Source organism: Dendrobates tinctorius, unplaced genomic scaffold (assembly GCF_039654945.1).
Source record: "Dendrobates tinctorius isolate UK_male_01 unplaced genomic scaffold, ASM3965494v1 ptg000060l, whole genome shotgun sequence".
NCBI classification, from domain to species: Eukaryota; Metazoa; Chordata; class Amphibia; order Anura; family Dendrobatidae; genus Dendrobates; species Dendrobates tinctorius.
Window position 1 is genome coordinate 74,550,425 of NW_027361728.1, and position 18,884 is coordinate 74,569,308.

The 18,884-nt window shown below is 46.9% G+C and overlaps 2 protein-coding genes across 3 annotated transcripts in view; one reads left to right on the forward strand and one right to left on the reverse strand.

Annotated features, from left to right (window-relative positions):
• MED12L (mediator complex subunit 12L) overlaps nucleotides 1-18,884 on the reverse strand; it is a 1,194,146-nt gene that overhangs the window by 660,614 nt on the left and 514,648 nt on the right.
• GPR87 (G protein-coupled receptor 87) overlaps nucleotides 18,257-18,884 on the forward strand; it is a 40,077-nt gene continuing 39,449 nt past the window's right edge. For both annotated transcript variants that reach the window (XM_073579053.1, XM_073579054.1), the window contains exon 1: nucleotides 18,257-18,541. The gene's annotated coding sequence lies outside the window, so the exon portion shown is untranslated. The remainder of the gene's footprint in view (nucleotides 18,542-18,884) is intronic.

The window sequence follows — 18,884 nt, forward strand, 5'->3', positions numbered from 1 at the left end:
TATTCGGATGCGTGCCTGATTTTATGTTGTTGTATTCTCCTGCATACCAATCCAAAAAAAGTTTTGTTATCTTTCACTTTACTTACATCTGTCTCATCTTTTGGTTTCTTTTAATTTGTGCCTTTTTTAAATAAGTGATCGCTTATTTTATTTAATGTTTTCTATTGTGAGCAGGAGTTTGAGGTTACCAGATTTTTTTCAGCTTATTCATCAATTACGCCTTTTTAAAAAGCAACAACATTTTTACGCAAATGGACTCCATACATTTTGCACAAATATTGCAACATTTTAGCAGAACATGTGACTTTTTACTTAAAAAAAAAATCAAAAATGTTAAGGCCTGTTTCACACATCTGTTTTTTTGGTCAGTTAAAATCCGCCAAAATGGCGGATAGCGGATCCGTTCCTGTACTGACCACAACGTTTGTCACTGGACCATTATTTTAACGGATCCATCAAAGGAAGAATTATAAAGGAATCGCTGCCTGGGGAAGGGTAGAGAGAGAGAGCGAGAGAGAGAGAGAAATTTTTCAGAAGAGAGTTTAGGGTTAAATTTCTGGCTGAGTGAAGTCTTTTGGGCATGCGCAGTGAGAAGTGCGGATCCTGCCGCCCGAAAAAACGTTGCATGGTCCGTTCGGGCATGTCGGCGGACGTCAAAATTTTGACGGATCCGCAAAAAAATGGATCCAACGGATGGCCATCCGTCAAGATCCGCCGGTAATGCAACTCAATGGGAAAAAAAACGGATCCGCCAAGAAAAATGGCGGATCCGTTTTTTTTGCAAAATGGCGGATTTTGACTGATGAACACAAACGGATGTGTGAAACAGGCCTAAGAGACAAGAGTAAAGAGCATTTTTGCTTTCGAGTAAAATTCATAAACCCTGTGCACCATTTTGAAGAATTTGGTGTAAAAACATCAACTACAAAAAAAGAAAAGTGACATAAAAATCCCGCACAATTGATGAATCAGGCCCTAAATTTTCAGGCTTAAGTTCAGAAATGATTTAATACTTTAATGCCAACAATCAGGTTATTATTAAGAGATGGGAGCAAGACAATTCTCTATGGTTTCCCATAGTCAATTAAATAGGTGGTTCAGGGAATTGGGGAAAATTAAGCATTCAATTCAAGAAGCCGCTCTCCATGCAGCTGTTTCCAAGTCCATCGGACACGTATTCAATTTAGTGATGTAGCTAACCTGATGAAGGGAGTCCTAGTCTCGCCCTGCGCCACAATTTACAAGCTTCCTCTAATGCAGGGGTAGGGAACCTTTTTCTGTCAAGGGACATTTGGATATTTACACCACCATTCAAGTGCCATACAAAATTATCAACTTGAAATTTATCCTGCTATATTTGGTCAAACATTTAATTAACTCACCCCTAATTTTTTGGCTGGCGCATCTTCTCTTTGTTACGACATATGATGTTAGATGGTAATGATGATATTACTCTCAATTACTTTTCCAGATTTGAATTAGTCTGGAGCCCAGTCGACTTTCGTGATGAAATTTGAAAAGAAATTGCAGCAGAAAGTTCTGATTCAGGCCCGGATTGGCAATATAACCAACCGGGCATTTTCCCGCTGGGCCGCTGTCACGTGGGCCGCGGGCGGCAGGGCCGCTTGCCAGCTGCTGCGGCCACTGTTGCTCCTGCCGCCGGCCCTCTGCGGGCATGGCGGTGATAGTTTCCAAGTTCCTCCCGCACTGCAGGGAGATAAGCCGCCACACCCCCCACGCACCCCACGCACCCCATCCTCGCCTTAGCATGAGACCCCCTCCCCCCCGCAGCCACTCACAGCGTCGCACTCGCTTGCCTGCTCGCTCTGTTCGCAGGACCTGTGATGAGGTCACAGGAGGGGAGGAGTCAGGGGGGTCACATGATCAGGAGCCTTTGTCCAGACCCCCGATCATGTCACCCCTGACACCGCCCCTCCTGTTACCTCATCACAGGTCCTGTGCGCTCAGCCTTGCCTCTACAGTCTGCAAGACTCTGCTTTGCTGTTGTCATGGTGCTGGTTGAGGTAAGTATGTGTGGGGTCAGGATTTACAGTGTGGATGTAGCAGAGCTGTGTGTGTATGAGGTGTACGGAGCGGAGCCGTGTGTGTACGAGGTGTACGGAGCAGAGCCGTGTGTACGAGGTGTACGGAGCGGAGCCGTGTGTGTACGAGGTGTACGGAGCGGAGCCGCGTGTGTGCGAGGTGTACGGAGCAGAGCCGTGTGTGTACGAGGTGTACGGAGCGGAGCCGCGTGTGTGCGAGGTGTACGGAGCGGAGCCGCGTGTGTACGAGGTGTACGGAGCGGAGCCGTGTGTACGAGGTGTACGGAGCGGAGCCGCGGGTGTGCGAGGTGTACGGAGTGGAGCCGCATGTGTGCGAGGTGTACAGAGAGGAGCCGCGTGTGTGCGAGGTGTACGGAGCGGAGTCGCGTGTGTGCGAGGTGTACGGAGAGGAGCCGCGTGTGTGCGAGGTGTACGGAGAGGAGCCGCGTGTGTGCGAGGTGTACGGAGAGGAGCCGCGTGTGTACGAGGTGTACGGAGAGGAGCCGCGTGTGTGCGAGGTGTACGGAGCGGAGCCGCGTGTGTGCGAGGTGTACGGAGAGGATCCGCGTGTGTACGAGGTGTACGGAGAGGAGCCGCGTGTGTACGAGGTGTACGGAGAGGAGCCGCGTGTGTGCGAGGTGTACGGAGCAGAGCCGCGTGTGTGCGAGGTGTACGGAGAGGAGCCGTGTGTGTGTACGAGGTGGAGCCGCGCGTGTACGAGTTGTACGGAGAGGAGCCGTGTGTACGAGGTGTACGGAGAGGAGCCACACGTGTACGAGGTGGACAGAGCGGAGCCGTGTGTGTATGGAGTGGAGCCATATGTGTACAGGATGTACGGAGCGGAGTCAAGTGTGTACAAAGCATACAAAGCGTGCTTTTCCCACGGACACAGGAGTACATGGCGGAGCCCCGAGGAGCATTTTAAAACACACACATGACGTTCCACCTGAAGTGATGTGCTGGAAGCTGACCGGAAATGAGATAATTTCTTGAGGAGATTGTGACGGAACCAGGAATGCTTCAGATCCATCACCGTGTCCTCCTCCGACAGCGCGGACAGCAGGATCGCCTTGGAATCGGGGATGCCGGCCATGTGAGCGGATCATGATAGGTCCTGCATTGGGAGGCTCAGGTGGGCACTACAATGGGAGCCGGGCTGCTATAGTATCTTTGTAGAATCTTTCTTTATTTCTTTCTCTCTTTTTCTTTCTCTCTCTGTTCTTTCTTTCTCTCTCTGTTCTTTCTTCCCCTCTTTCTTTCTTTTTCTTTCCTCTCTTTCTCTCTGTTCTTTCTTTCTTTTCTTTACTTCTTTCTTTCTCTCTCTGTTCTTTCTCTGTCTCTCTCTGTTCTTTCTTTCTTTCCCCTCTTTCTTTCTCTCTCTGTTCTTTCTCTGTCTCTCACTGTTCTTTCTTTGTCTCTCACTGTTCTTTCTTTCTTTCTTTCTTTCCCCTTTCTTTCTCGCTCTCTCTGTTTTCTTTTTTCTCTCTCTCTCTGTTTTCTCTCTTCCTTAGTGCCAGTCAGTGTGCCCATAATGCCAGCCACTGTGCCCTCAGTACCAGTCAGTGTGATCAGCAGTGCTAAATGGGTGCGATTAGGTGTGGACATGGGTGTGACTAGTTGTGAAATGGGTGTGGCTGGGCGTGGCCAAAATTTGCAGCCGCGCGCTGCGCGCGCCGCAGTCTTTGTCCATCTTTCCCTTCTTCAAAAGTTGGGGGGTATGATAGGGGCAGCTATGACCAGGGGGTCTGGTTGCCCAATAGAGAGCAGTAGAGTTGAGCGAAACGGGTCGAAAAAATTCAAAAGTTGCCGACTTTTGGCAAAGTCGGGTTTCATGAAACGAAACCCGACCCTAGGATGAGGTCGGCCACGAGGTCGGCGACTTACGCGCCAAAGTCGCGTTTCAAAAGTTTGTTTTGCGCTATTTTTCAGCCAATCAGGATCCACGGACACTGTGGGCAACGTGATGACCTAGGCACGGGTCACCACCATCTTTCAGAAGGGCATGCAAGTGATTGGCTTGCTTTGGTGGGCGTCACAGGGGGTATAAAAGGGCGTGCACGCCGACCGCCATCTTATTTCTGCCGATCTTAGTATAGGGAGAGGTTGCTGCTGATTCTGTAGGGAGAGCGTTAGGCAGGGAAGAAGACAAAAAAACTGCTTCTGCTGCTAGCGATTTGGCCTGCACAACACACAAGTCACTGTGTGTGCAGTGCAAGGGGAGGCTATATTGTGGTGTATCAGTGGTGTTGGTTGTTGGGCTGCCTTTTAAGGCTTCCTGACACGCTGGCATTGCTGTTTACCCACTGCTCCGCAAACTGCTTTTTTAAAAGCAATCCAATCTCCCTTATCCTCTAGTCACTTTTGTCACAGCTGTGCCATCGAGCCTGTCACATAGCGCTCAGATATCAGTGGGCCTCACACAATCCACAAGTGTCCAGTGTCCAAAAGTGTGCGCAGAGATTCAAAATCTCCATTATCCTCTCGTCACTTTGGTCACAGGCAGCTGTGCCATCGAGCGTGTCACATAGCGCTCAGATATCAGTGGGCCTCACACAATCCACAAGTGTCCAGTGTCCAAAAGTGTGCGCAGAGATTCAAAATCTCCATTATCCTCTCGTCACTTTGGTCACAGGCAGCTGTGCCATCGAGCCTGTCACATAGCGCTCAGATATCAGTGGGCCTCACACAATCCACAAGTGTCCAGTGTCCAAAAGTGTGCGCAGAGATTCAAAATCTCCATTATCCTCTCGTCACTTTGGTCACAGGCAGCTGTGCCATCGAGCGTGTCACATAGCGCTCAGATATCAGTGGGCCTCACACAATCCACAAGTGTCCAGTTTCCAAAAGTGTGCGCAGAGATTCAAAATCTCCATTATCCTCTCGTCACTTTGGTCACAGGCAGCTGTGCCATCGAGCGTGTCACATAGCGCACAGATATCAGTGGGCCTCACACAATCCACAAATGTCCAGGGTCCAAAAGTGTGCGCAGAGATTCCAAATCTCCATTATCCTCTCGTCACTTTGGTCACAGGCAGCTGTGCCATCAAGCGTGTCACATAGCGCTCAGATATCAGTGGGCCTCACACAATCCACAAGTGTCCAGTGTCCAAAAGTGTGCGCAGAGATTCAAAATCTCCATTATCCTCTCGTCACTTTGGTCACAGGCAGCTGTGCCATCGATCGTGTCACATAGCGCTCAGATATCAGTGGGCCTCACACAATCCAAAAGTGTCCAGTGTCCAAAAGTGTGCGCAGAGATTCAAAATCTCCATTATCCTCTCGTCACTTTGGTCACAGGCAGCTGTGCCATCGAGCGTGTCACATAGCGCTCAGATATCAGTGGGCCTCACACAATCCACAAGTGTCCAGTGTCCAAAAGTGTGCTCAGAGATTCAAAATCTCCATTATCCTCTCGTCACTTTGGTCACAGGCAGCTGTGCCATCGAGCGTGTCACATAGCGCTCAGATATCAGTGGGCCTCACACAATCCACAAGTGTCCAGTGTCCAAAAGTGTGCGCAGAGATTCAAAATCTCCATTATCCTCTCGTCACTTTGGTCACAGGCAGCTGTGCCATCGAGCCTGTCACATAGCGCTCAGATATCAGTGGGCCTCACACAATCCACAAGTGTCCAGTGTCCAAAAGTGTGCGCAGAGATTCAAAATCTCCATTATCCTCTCGTCACTTTGGTCACAGGCAGCTGTGCCATCGAGCGTGTCACATAGCGCTCAGATATCAGTGGGCCTCACACAATCCACAAGTGTCCAGTGTCCAAAAGTGTGCGCAGAGATTCAAAATCTCCATTATCCTCTCGTCACTTTGGTCACAGGCAGCTGTGCCATCGAGCCTGTCACATAGCGCTCAGATATCAGTGGGCCTCACACAATCCACAAGTGTCCAGTGTCCAAAAGTGTGCGCAGAGATTCAAAATCTCCATTATCCTCTCGTCACTTTGGTCACAGGCAGCTGTGCCATCGAGCGTGTCACATAGCGCTCAGATATCAGTGGGCCTCACACAATCCACAAGTGTCCAGTGTCCAAAAGTGTGCGCAGAGATTCAAAATCTCCATTATCCTCTCATCACTTTGGTCACAGGCAGCTGTGCCATCGAGCGTGTCACATAGCGCTCAGATATCAGTGGGCCTCACACAATCCACAAGTGTCCAGTTTCCAAAAGTGTGCGCAGAGATTCAAAATCTCCATTATCCTCTCGTCACTTTGGTCACAGGCAGCTGTGCCATCGAGCCTGTCACATAGCGCTCAGATATCAGTGGGCCTCACACAATCCACAAGTGTCCAGTGTCCAAAAGTGTGCGCAGAGATTCAAAATCTCCATTATCCTCTCGTCACTTTGGTCACAGGCAGCTGTGCCATCGAGCCTGTCACATAGCGCTCAGATATCAGTGGGCCTCACACAATCCAAAAGTGTCCACTGTCCACAAGTGTCTGCAGAAATTCTAAATCTCCCCTGTCCTATAGACACCTTGTACCTTGTTTTACATTACTATATAGTTTGTTGGATTTTGTCTACATTTCTACCAAAAATGAGGAAGGCTGGTGGAAGAGGCCGTGGAATTGGGCGGGGGTTGGCAGCTGGTAATGATGGTGTTGGTGGTGGATCTGATGGTAGTGGCAAGAGCAAAATAGGACCGAATGCAGGAGGTGCTGACCCTGCGTCATCGTCTGGCTACATAAGGCCTCGAACGCTTAGTTTTCTAGGAGTTGGCAAACCGCTTTTAAAGGCAGAGCATCAGGAAAAAGTTTTGTCTTACATTGCTGACTCAGCCTCCAGCTCTATCGCCTCCTCTTCTTCAGTTGTAAAAAGTAAAAGCACTGAGTCGTCATTGGAGGCTCATGTTCATGAACCACACCTTTCCTTGTGTCCTTCACCCCAACCAAGATTGAAGGATGACGCAGGCCATACTACTGATTACTCCATGGAGCTGTTTTCACATACCATGCCTGGATTATCAAGTGAAATGGTGAATTACCCAGGCCAAGATGAATCTGACATGGAGTGCACTGATGCACAGCCGCTGATGGATGATTCTGCTGGTACATTCACTCAGAGCACTACATTGTCCTCGCAGTGTACAGAGCCAGATTTTGACCCTGATGAGACTCAGGTGCCCCTTCCCGCACACTATACCACCATACACGGTGACACAGAGAAAGGTGCACATGACATAGAAGAGGAGGTGATGGATGACCCAGTTGTTGACCCAGATTGGCATCCATTGGGGGAAGAGGGTGCTGCTTCCAATAGCTCAGATGAGGAGCATCCACAGCAGACATCGACATCGCAACAGCTGTTATCTGGCAGGCCCGGAGCACTCCAAAGACAGGTTCCAAACATCAAAAGAGTTGCTGGACAGCTTGTCCAGAGGGTCAAAAGATCACAGCGTGCTAGGCCGCAAAATGTCTGCCAAAGTAGGAAGAGTGCAGTGTGGCACTTTTTTGAACAAAATCCTCATGATCAGGCCAAGGTTATCTGTAAGAAGTGCGCAAAGACCTTTAGCCGAGGGAAAAATCTGAAAAATTTGAATACCAGTTGCATGCTTAGACATTTGACCAGCATGCACTTGCAAGCGTGGACACAACACCAAACCTCAAGTGCCACATGTGCAACTGATCACAACGAAGGTAGTCAGCAACGCTACATTGTTTCCCCCACTGTAAGCCCACCGGTTAGCACAGCAGCAAATGTTGAGGTGTCGTTGCAAGACCACAGCAGTCAGGGAATCCCACTGTTATATCAACGAAAGACTGATTCTAGGCCATCAGAAAGAACACCAACTCCATCACCATCATCAACCCTCTCTCAGTCCGCCCTGTCCACCGCTACTTCCACCATATGCAGCTCTCAAGTCCAGCTCACCCTCCCAGACACTATGAGTAGGTCAAGAAAGTACTCAGTCTCTCATCCGCGTACACTGGGTTTGAACGCCCACATTGCCAAACTAATCTCGTTTGAGATGATGCCCTTTCGGTTGGTGGAAAGCACAGCTTTCCGCGAACTCATGGCCTATGCAGTACCACGCTATGACCTACCCAGTCGCCACTTCTTCTCTCGCAAAGCCATCCCAGCCCTCCACCATCATGTGAAAGACCGCATTGTCCATGCACTCAAGCAGTCAGTGAGCGGAAAGGTGCACCTCACAACTGATGCATGGTCCAGTCGGCATGGCCAGGGCCGTTACGTGTCCATCACTGCGCACTGGGTTAATGTGGTGGATGCAGGGTCCACAGGGGACAGCGGTGGTGGGACAGTGCTGCCTAGCCCACGGTATAGGAAACAGTTGGCTGTAGGCGTTTGACCCTCCTCCTCCTCCTCCTCCAGAAGCGAAAGCTCGTCCACAGAGCGCAGTCGTACGAGCACTCCATCTGCAGCTGCCACTGTTGCACATGATGTGTCCCCCTATCGAGCAGCTAGTGGAAAGCGTCAGCAGGCTGTGTTGCAGATGATGTGTTTGGGCGACAGACACACCGCCGAGGTGCTGGCCGAGTACTTGAAGCGACAAACTGAGTCATGGCTGGGCAGTGTACATCTTGAGGCAGGCAAGGTAGTTAGTGATAACGGCCGTAATTTTGTGGCAGCCATAGCCCTTTCAAAACTCAGCCACATACCTTGCTTGGCTCACACCTTGAACCTGGTGGTGCAGTGCTTCCTCAAAAATTATCCGGAGTTAACAGCCCTGCTCCAGAAGGTGCGAAGACTGTGCGCGCACATCCGCCAGTCGCCTGTACACTCCGTTCGTATGCAGAAGCTGCAGCGATTGCTCCACCTTCCCAACCACCGCCTCATTATCGACATTGCAACAAGGTAGAACTCCACCCTGCACATGGTGGAGCGGCTGTGCGAGCAGAGGCAGGCCATAATGCATTTGTGGGAGGATACACGGCCAGGCACTTTGAGAGCAGACATGGAGTTGACAGGCGTGCAGTGGTCGAAGCTGAAAGACCTTTGTAAAGTCCTTCAGTGTTTTGAGGAATGCACACGGCTGGTAAGCGCAGACGACGCCATCCTAAGCATGAGCATCCCACTTATGCGTCTGCTCATGCAAACTTTGACGCACCTTAAGGAGCAGGCGTCTGCAGCCAATGTTGATGAGGAGGAACAGGAGGAGGGAATCCTTGATGACATTCAGCCATTGTCTGCTCAGGGACCTCTCCTGGACGAGGTGGAGGAAGAAGAGGAGAAGGAGGATGATGATGGGGATGATTACTTAGGGGAGGAGGATGCATCTCGTGGGGCAAGTGAAAATGTTGGCGTGGCAAGGTCTGGTACAGGGTTTGTGCGTGACTGGAGGGATGTGGATTTGCCAGAAAGTGCTCCTCCACCCAGCACTCGCAGTGCATCATTGACACCGGGAACATTGGCCCACATGTCAGATTATGCCTTGCGGATCCTAAAAAGGGACCCCCGCATTGCCAAAATGATGAACGATGACGACTACTGGTTGGCCAGCATCCTGGATCCACGCTATAAAGGCAAATTACAAAACATCATGCCACAGGAGAACCTTGACCTAATATTGGCTAATAAACAAGCAACTCTGGTAAATCGGTTGCTTGAGGCATTCCCAGCACACAGCAGCGGTGATGGTTCTCACACGAGCCGTACGGGCCGGGGGCAGCTTGGCAGAGGTGTTCGTGGTGCACACAGCAGAAGTGGCGTTGGAGACAGGGGTTTTATGACAATGTTGTGGACTGATTTTTCAAATACCGCTCACACAACTGGTAATACTGCATCGATGGAAAGTGACAGGAGACAGCAGTTGTCAACTATGGTTACAAACTACTTTTCCTCCCATATCGATCTTCTCCCACACAGGTCATTCCCCTTTGATTATTGGGCCGCTAAACTGGACACCTGGCCTGAATTGGCCCAATATGCCTTACAGGAGCTCGCTTGCCCAGCTGCAAGTGTGCTATCGGAAAGAGTCTTCAGTGCAGCTGGATCAATCCTGACAGAAAAAAGGACCCGTCTGTCAACCCAAAATGTGGATGATCTAACCTTCATTAAAATGAACCACGCATGGGTTTCCAAGGATTTTGTCCCACCTTCCCCTGATGACACATAGGGTGACAGAAAAATGGCTTGCTTTGGTCCACCTCTTCCTGGTACTTCACCTATTTCGCCTTTTGCATCAGCTGAATGTCCAACATCAACATATGCCACTTTCTAAAACTCCCTAACTGTGGTGCCTCCCCCCCCATGGCCGAGGTCACCACCTACCGCACGACACCGTGCGAGTGCCGTTGCCCTGGACAGGTGGGTAGGCCGACTCTTGGGCGCGGGCACTGGCACAGGGTCCCTCATAGTGCAATCAAGTGTTTCTGACGGTGGTGGTGCACACCCGCCGTCAGACACACCGCTGTACTATGAGGGGCCCAGTGCCAGTACCGACGCCCACGAGTGGGCCCCCCTTGCTTGGGCAGGGCCCCAGCATTTGCAATCTTTACCTCTCCCTGCTCCTCCGCTGTGTAATCTGGGCCGTCAAATCCATACTGTGCCTGACACCGTCTGAGCCTGCCTCCTGAGACATATATTTTGAATGTGTACGCTATCCATACATGTTATCCGGGGAAACGGTACCCTTTCTAACCTTTGTGCAATCACGTGCAATCCATACTGGGCCTGACACCGTCTGAGCCTGCCTCCTGAGACATATATTTTGAATGTGTACGCTATCCATACATGTTATCCAGGGATACGGTACCCTTTCTAACCTTTGTGCAATCACGTGCAATCCATACTGGGCCTAACACCGTCTGAGCCTGCCTCATGCTGTATAGACATACAGTATATTTTGAATGTGCACGCTATCCATACATGTTATCCAGGCATACGGTACCCTTTCTAACCTTTGTGCAATCACGTGCAATCCATACTGGGCCTAACACCATCTGAGCCTGCCTCATGCTGTATAGACATATATTTTGAATGTGTACGCTATCCATACATGTTATCCGGGGATACGGTACCCTTTCTAACCTTTGTGCAATCACGTGCAATCCATACTGGGCCTAACACCGTCTGAGCCTGCCTCCTGAGACATATATTTTGAATGTATACGCTATCCATACCATGTTATCCAGGGATACGGTACCCTTTCTAACCTTTGTGTAATCACGTGCAATCCATAATGGGCCTAACACCGTCTGAGCCTGCCTCATGCTGTATAGACATATATTTTGAATGTGCAGGCTATCCATACATGTTATCCAGGGATACGGTACCCTTTCTAACCTTTGTGCAATCACGTGCAATCCATACTGGGCCTAACACCGTTTGAGCCTGCCTCATGCTGTATAGACATATATTTTGAATGTGTACGCTATCCATACATGTTATCCAGGGATACGGTACCCTTTCTAACCTTTGTGCAATCACGTGCAATCCATACTGGGCCTAACACCGTCTGAGCCTGCCTCATGCTGTATACACATATATTTTGAATGTGTACGCTATCCATACATGTTATCCGGGGATACGGTACCCTTTCTAACCTTTGTGCAATCACGTGCAATCCATACTGGGCCTAACACCGTCTGAGCCTGCCTCATGCTGTATAGACATATATTTTGAATGTGTACGCTATCCATACATGTTATCCGGGGATACGGTACCCTTTCTAACCTTTGTGCAATCACGTGCAATCCATACTGGGCCTAAAACCGTCTGAGCCTGCCTCCTGAGACATATATTTTGAATGTGTACGCTATCCATACATGTTATCCAGGGATACGGTACCCTTTCTAACCTTTGTGCAATCACGTGCAATCCATACTGGGCCTAACACCGTCTGAGCCTGCCTCATGCTGTATAGACATATATTTTGAATGTGTACGCTATCCATACATGTTATCCGTGGATACGGTACCCTTTCTAACCTTTGTGCAATCACGTGCAATCCATACTGGGCCTAACACCGTCTGAGCCTGCCTCATGCTGTATAGACATATATTTTGAATGTGTACGCTATCCATACATGTTATCCGGGGATTCGGTACCCTTTCTAACCTTTGTGCAATCACGTGCAATCCATACTGGGCCTAACACCGTCTGAGCCTGCCTCCTGAGACATATATTTTGAATGTGTACGCTATCCATACATGTTATCTGGGGATACGGTACCCTTTCTAACCTTTGTGCAATCACGTGCAATCCATACTGGGCCTAACACCGTCTGAGCCTGCCTCCTGAGACATATATTTTGAATGTGTACGCTATCCATACATGTTATCCGGGGATACGGTACCCTTTCTAACCTTTGTGCAATCACGTGCAATCCATACTGGGCCTAACACCGTCTGAGCCTGCCTCCTGAGACATATATTTTGAATGTGTACGCTATCCATACATGTTATCTGGGGATACGGTACCCTTTCTAACCTTTGTGCAATCACGTGCAATCCATACTGTGCCTGACACCGTCTGAGCCTGCCTCCTGAGACATATATTTTTAATGTGTACGCTATCCATACATGTTATCCAGGGATACGGTACCCTTTCTAACCTTTGTGCAATCACGTGCAATCCATACTGGGCCTGACACCGTCTGAGCCTGCCTCCTGAGACATATATTTTGAATGTGTACGCTATCCATACATGTTATCCAGGGATACGGTACCCTTTCTAACCTTTGTGCAATCACGTGCAATCCATACTGGGCGTGAGAACGGCTGGCGAGCTGTTAAGCAAGCTACAGCACCTGTCCAGACAAGTACAGGGATTCCCTAGAGAGGAGACTTATTTGATTGTTTTCAATGTTGGGACAGCAATTTTTGGGGAGCACTATACTCTGGAGAATGATAGATGGGGCCCACCATACACTGGAACATTCCAAAGGTGGACATCAGACACTGGAGCAGCATTTACAGGGCCCATTATACACTAGAGCATTAGAAATGGGGCCCATTATGTTTGGAGCATTATTTGGGCCCATAAGACAGTGGAGCTTCATCCATGGGGACCAACATATACTGTAGCATTATGTGGAGCTCATCATATACTGTTTCAAACATTATATGGGACCAATGATTCTGTATGGAGAAATAGATGGGCCTCGTCATGAGATGTAAAAAGTGAGGTATTTTTCATTGTACTATACCGCTATTTATCTGCTGTATCGGAGCATGATGAGTTGTGGTATGTGTTAAAGGGGCGCTCTTTCGCCCAGGGCACATGAAAACCTGCAGCCAGCCCTCCCCCCCCACAACTTTAGCCAAATAACCCCCATTTTTCAGTGCGTAACTTGTATTATGAAGTTAATTAAGGTTGACAAGCTTAAGTAAGAAGAATTGATGCTTTTGGCATTCAAATGGGCACTGTAGGTGTGTTTCCTGTCCTCCTCTCACTGCCGACTTTTATTCCCCATTGACTTACATTGGGTTTCGTGTTTCGGGACGACCCCGACTTTTCCCTATAATCGGACGATCTTGCTCGACCCGACTTTTGGAAAAGTCGGATTTCACGAAACGAAACGCGACCCTAAAAAACCAAAAGTCGCTCAACTCTAGAGAGCAGTTCTGCCAGGAATTCTGTCACCGTGCATACAAAAGGGGACAGAGATTTGGGAGGAGTACTGTACCTAAAAGCAATAAATAGGACTGAGCTGAAATACTGGGCACAGCTGTGACTACATGTTATATAGTCGTGTTAATCTCCTCTCACTTCTTGTAGCCTACAAGTGTACAAAGATATTATATAGTCACCATGTGACTAGTGGGCCTGTGTAACTTCAAATGCCAGGGCTGAATTTTAGTCCCAGTCCGGCCCTGTTCTGATTGCAGATGCATATTACACTGCTGGCCTGCTCACAGGGGGAAATCATCACTGCTCATGTAATATTTATAGAACTCAAGCAGTGGAAGGTCTGCGGTTTACATAACATAGGAGACACCAAGAATACTGTATATATCACATAGGGTACAGAGGGACTGCTATATATGCATCACACAGCATACACTAAGACGGCTCTAAATACATCACATAAGAGACACTAAAACTGCGCTCTATATGCATCACATAGGATATACTAAAACTGTGCTCTATATTTTTCACATAAACCAACAACTTAGTGAGATCAACTCACATAATATTCAAGAAACATATAGGATATTCACTACACAGATAAGAAAACCTTCTCAAAAATGGTGAATATACCACAGAAATCCAACTTCATAGAGACTTAAAAATTAATTTTATTAGTTACAGAATACAATAAAAGGAGAACCAGCAAAGATTAGACATACTGCAATACCACAATATGAGGAGATAATAGTCACACGGTAGAGATATGGGCCATGATTAAATATATAGGGTGATCATACATAATTCATAATATAATCAATATAAAGTGCAATAGTGGACAGACATAAAGCCTGAAGTAAGGTGCATAAAAAGAATAATAGGATTTCTCAAGAAAGCCACAATAGGCGAAACGTGCGTTGGAGCTGGAGGTTTACTGAGCCATTGATTATGGGTTTTTATAATCCTATTGTACTTTTTATGCACCTTACTTCAGACTTTGTCTGTCCACTATTGCACTTTATATTGATTATGTTATGGATTATGTATGATCATCCTATGTATTTAATCATGGCCCATGTCTCTACTATGTGACTATTATCTCCTCATTTTATGGTATTGCACTATGTCTAATCTTTGCTGGTACTCCTTTAATTGTAGTCTGTAACTAATAAAACTACTTTTAAGTCTCTATGAAGTTGGACTTCTGTGGTATATTCACCATTTTTGAGAAGGTTTTCATATTTTTCACATAGACACTGAGATTGCTCTATATACATCACAAGAGATTATGAGACTGTTCTGCATTAATCACGCAGGAAAGGCTGGGGCTGCAGTATATACATCACAGGACATTCTGGGCATGTACATCACAATAGATGCTGAGTTACATACATCACAAAAGATGCAGGGGGCATTTATGTCAAAGGACATGCTGGGGCAAATACATCACAGGAGGGACCAAAGCAAATACATCAAATGAAATGCTGGGGCTTGAGCATATACATCACAGGAGACACTGGGACATGTCCCTCACAGCAAGGAAAGCTGGGGCATATACATCACAGGAGACACTGGAGCTGGGGTATATACATCACAACAAAAGACGCTGGGCAATATACAGTACATCACAAAGGGAGACTCCGGGGTATATACATCACAGGAGACGCTGAGGCTGGGGCATCAAAGGAGGAGCTAGGACATATACATCACAGCAGGGGCATATACATCACAGCAGAAATTGCTGAGGCATATACATCACAGTAGGAGACACTGGAGCATCTACATCACAGGACATGCTGGGGCATCACAGCATTAGATTCCGGGACACATACATCACTGCAGGAGATGCTGAGGGACATACATCACTGCAGAAGATGCTGGGACATATACATCACTGCAGGAGATGCTGGGGCTGCTGTCTTTGTCATTGAGTCTGGAGTGCAGACGCCTCCCACAAAGTATGTCCTGACTCTGGCACAAGCCAGAGTCAGGATGTAATTGTTACTAGAAGGTTCCACAGCATTCTGTAGTGAACACCGCTTGTGTGTGCTCGCTGTGTAAAGAGCAATTGAAGGGCCAGTCGTTTAACTGTCACCTTTTAATTTGAGGTAAAAGTTAAATGGACAGGGACCCAGAGAACTACACCTTACCTGACACCATCCAAGACTCTTCTTTTGATTAGTTGGCCAGATGTGATGTTACATGTGCATCATGCCACAAGGATGAAGTCGTGCCAGGTTGGCTAGCCAAAATAGGAGCCAGGGATACAATCACGTAGCAAGTAGCTCTCAGTACTCCTACAAATTCATTCACGCCAACTCTAGCGACAGTAGACGCAAAAGGCACAGCTTCTGACATCATTACATCAGGTGGCACAATGTGTGGACATGAGATTTTGTCCTCATACTGTATATAGGATAAGTAAAATGCTGACAATGGCTGGGTGGCAAACTGCAGAGGTGAGAGGTAGTTGAAAGAAATCATAAAAAACTGGACCAGATGGAGAGGAAAAGGAAGAACACTGACTGCAATCAGATATGACGTGACCATAAGGTACTGAATGTCCCTGTGCATTCTGCTTCGGATTGTGTTTAGTCAGTAATAATTGTGAGGTTTGCAGCATTAAACCCTGTGAAACAACAGCTCTCAGCATGCCCTTACCATTGTTTAGGTCATACCTGGATCTGTAGTCGCATGAGGTAGAAATGTCTATGGCATGTATTACCAACTGTTAAATGTGATTATGGAGTAAAAATTATTTTTCACTGTGCAGTGACCCATACAAATCAATCAGGTTGTTTCCACAGCATGCGCATAATATACTCTTAATCATCATATCTTGTTTTATATGCACAAACTGCAGTTATCATTAAGCACAAGAGATTGCGTGCATAGTACAAATGAGAAAAGTAGAATCCACAAGCTGTACTGCTGCTATACCTCTAACCATAGCTTTATAGGCAAGTGACATAAGATCAATAAAACATAAGAAGCAGAAGAAAGGAAGATTCTCATGTAAAACTGCAGAGGGGGTGCTAGGTATTTTCCTAGTTTGCCACTCCCCACTATATACGGTAGTTGCACACAGAATGAAATCCAAAGGGACTCGCTATAATTATATCTATGATGTCTTAAATTATACTTGTGATTTCACTAACATACGAAATAGACTATGAGGGTGTGTTCACACGCTGCGGATTCTGCTACGGTTCCGCAGCGAATTTGGCCGCTGCGGGTCCACAGCAGTTTTTGCTCCGGTGCACAGTACCATTATTCCCTATGGGAAAACAAAACCGCAGTGCAGACGGTGCAGATTTTTCAGCGCGGTTTTTCCTGCGGTTTTGAAACCGCAGAAAGAATTGACATGTCAATTCTTTCTGCGGTTTCCACAGCGGTTTGCCATCTCCTCCATTGTGGAGATGAAAAACTGCAGGGCAAAACCGCAGAGCAATCCGCAGGTAAATCCGCAGGTCTTTTGACCTGCAGATCTACCTGCGGATTTTACAAAATCTGCGCTGCCAAATCTGCACCCCATTCCGCAGCGTGTGCACGTAGCCTTACATGTCCTAAATATGGTACCATGGGCTGCAGCATCTCTGGTCTTGTCTCCCATCAAGCAAACTTGAAACGTTTTTAGTCGGCAATTGCAAAGGGAGCTCCCCTTCTTCCCAGAGCCATAACTTTTTTACTTTTCCGTAAATATGGCCATCTTAGGGCTTGTTTTTTTTGCGGACAAGTTGTACTTTTGAAGCAAGGTGTGTAAGTCCATGTATTTCTGTGTGTGGTGCTCATATTGAATAATTAATCATTTGAGAAGTTATGATTTTTTTTCCATTTTTGCATAATTTACATATAATTAATATTCTGACTCCATAGCTAGACTTTGAGTGTATGGCACTTGAGACACAATTTATTGGATGAGTCTATGTACTAGTACTCACACAAACAGATTTCATCAGATAGCTTGACTCAACTGCAGAGGCAATAATGAAAATTCCAGAAGGTGGTTTATTGTCAAGCAGAATTTCTGCAGTTATGCACAATTACAGTAGGTAAAAAAGCTATTCTGATCCAGAGATGTACAGACATGAGCCTCATAACATGACTGACATACTCAGAATGATGAAGAAAAAGGGAGGGTTTACTGACATCAGAGCTAGGGCAGCAGACATGGAGTGAGACAGGACAAACTTCAAAAAGGCAAACCTTATTGCATAGCAACAGCAACAATACAATATGATTGCCAAATCATGGGAGATGACAATTAACATGTCTATTGATCCTGGGATTTCCATAATTCCACAACTTGTGCTTCTTGGTGTTGCAATTTCAATGTTGAGGAGTGCAAATGCATCTACCAAATGTGTCCCAAGTTGGTTATAAAACAGCATTTAAATAAATATAATCAAGAGTTAACAGATAGAAATGAATATTCAGGATAATCCCATGTGAAATTTCAAGTTAACTGCCATTGATGTGTACTACAAGTTTGCAGAAGATAATGACCTAATGTTGGTTTTCGGAAGGATTTGAAAAGAAGTAAAAGTAATGACAAATTACAAACCTTTTCAATAAATGATCCTGAGCCCATTATTCCACACACATCCGCCTCATGATCCATTAAATGACAAACACACCTTTCTAGAGGCTGTTTAGTTTAAGAGGAGAAGTTCAGACTTGAACAAGCTATTAATTTGTAGGTCTCCTTTACACTTCCCAGTGAGTCATTGTCATTAATGAGAGATGCTGGTTCTTTATGGATAAAAAAGATTTTAGACTCTCCCAGCAGGTGCCCAGGGTGGTTTAATCTTATGTGCTCGGTTCTGCTTCAGATGTTAAGGATTTACCTCTTTTAATCAAACAACATCAACTAACATTATGGGCTTGGATACAGGATCAGAGGTTTCTCCACCAGGTTCCCCCTTTGTAGAGCGATCAAGTATGTGCTCTCCGTAGCAAGGTAAGCTTTTGTGCTCTGTAGTTTCTTATAATTTCTCACATATTAGAATATTAACTGTTTATTACTGTTAAGGCGCAGTCAGACGGCCATAGAAATTGGATCGAGATCGGACCACAGTGCTCGGACTGGCAACGACCCTCCTGGTCTGTGAGTGACAGCACTGTGGTCAGGAGAGCCGTCACCAGTCCAAGCACTGTGGTCCAATCTTCATCTGCTTTTTACGGTCATCTGACTGCAACCAGAGAACTAAATATATATTTTCCTATTATTTACATTCAGTCTGTTCTAGTATTTTCATTTATTAGAAAATATCTGTTATATCATAGCGTGATTGGGGCCTCCT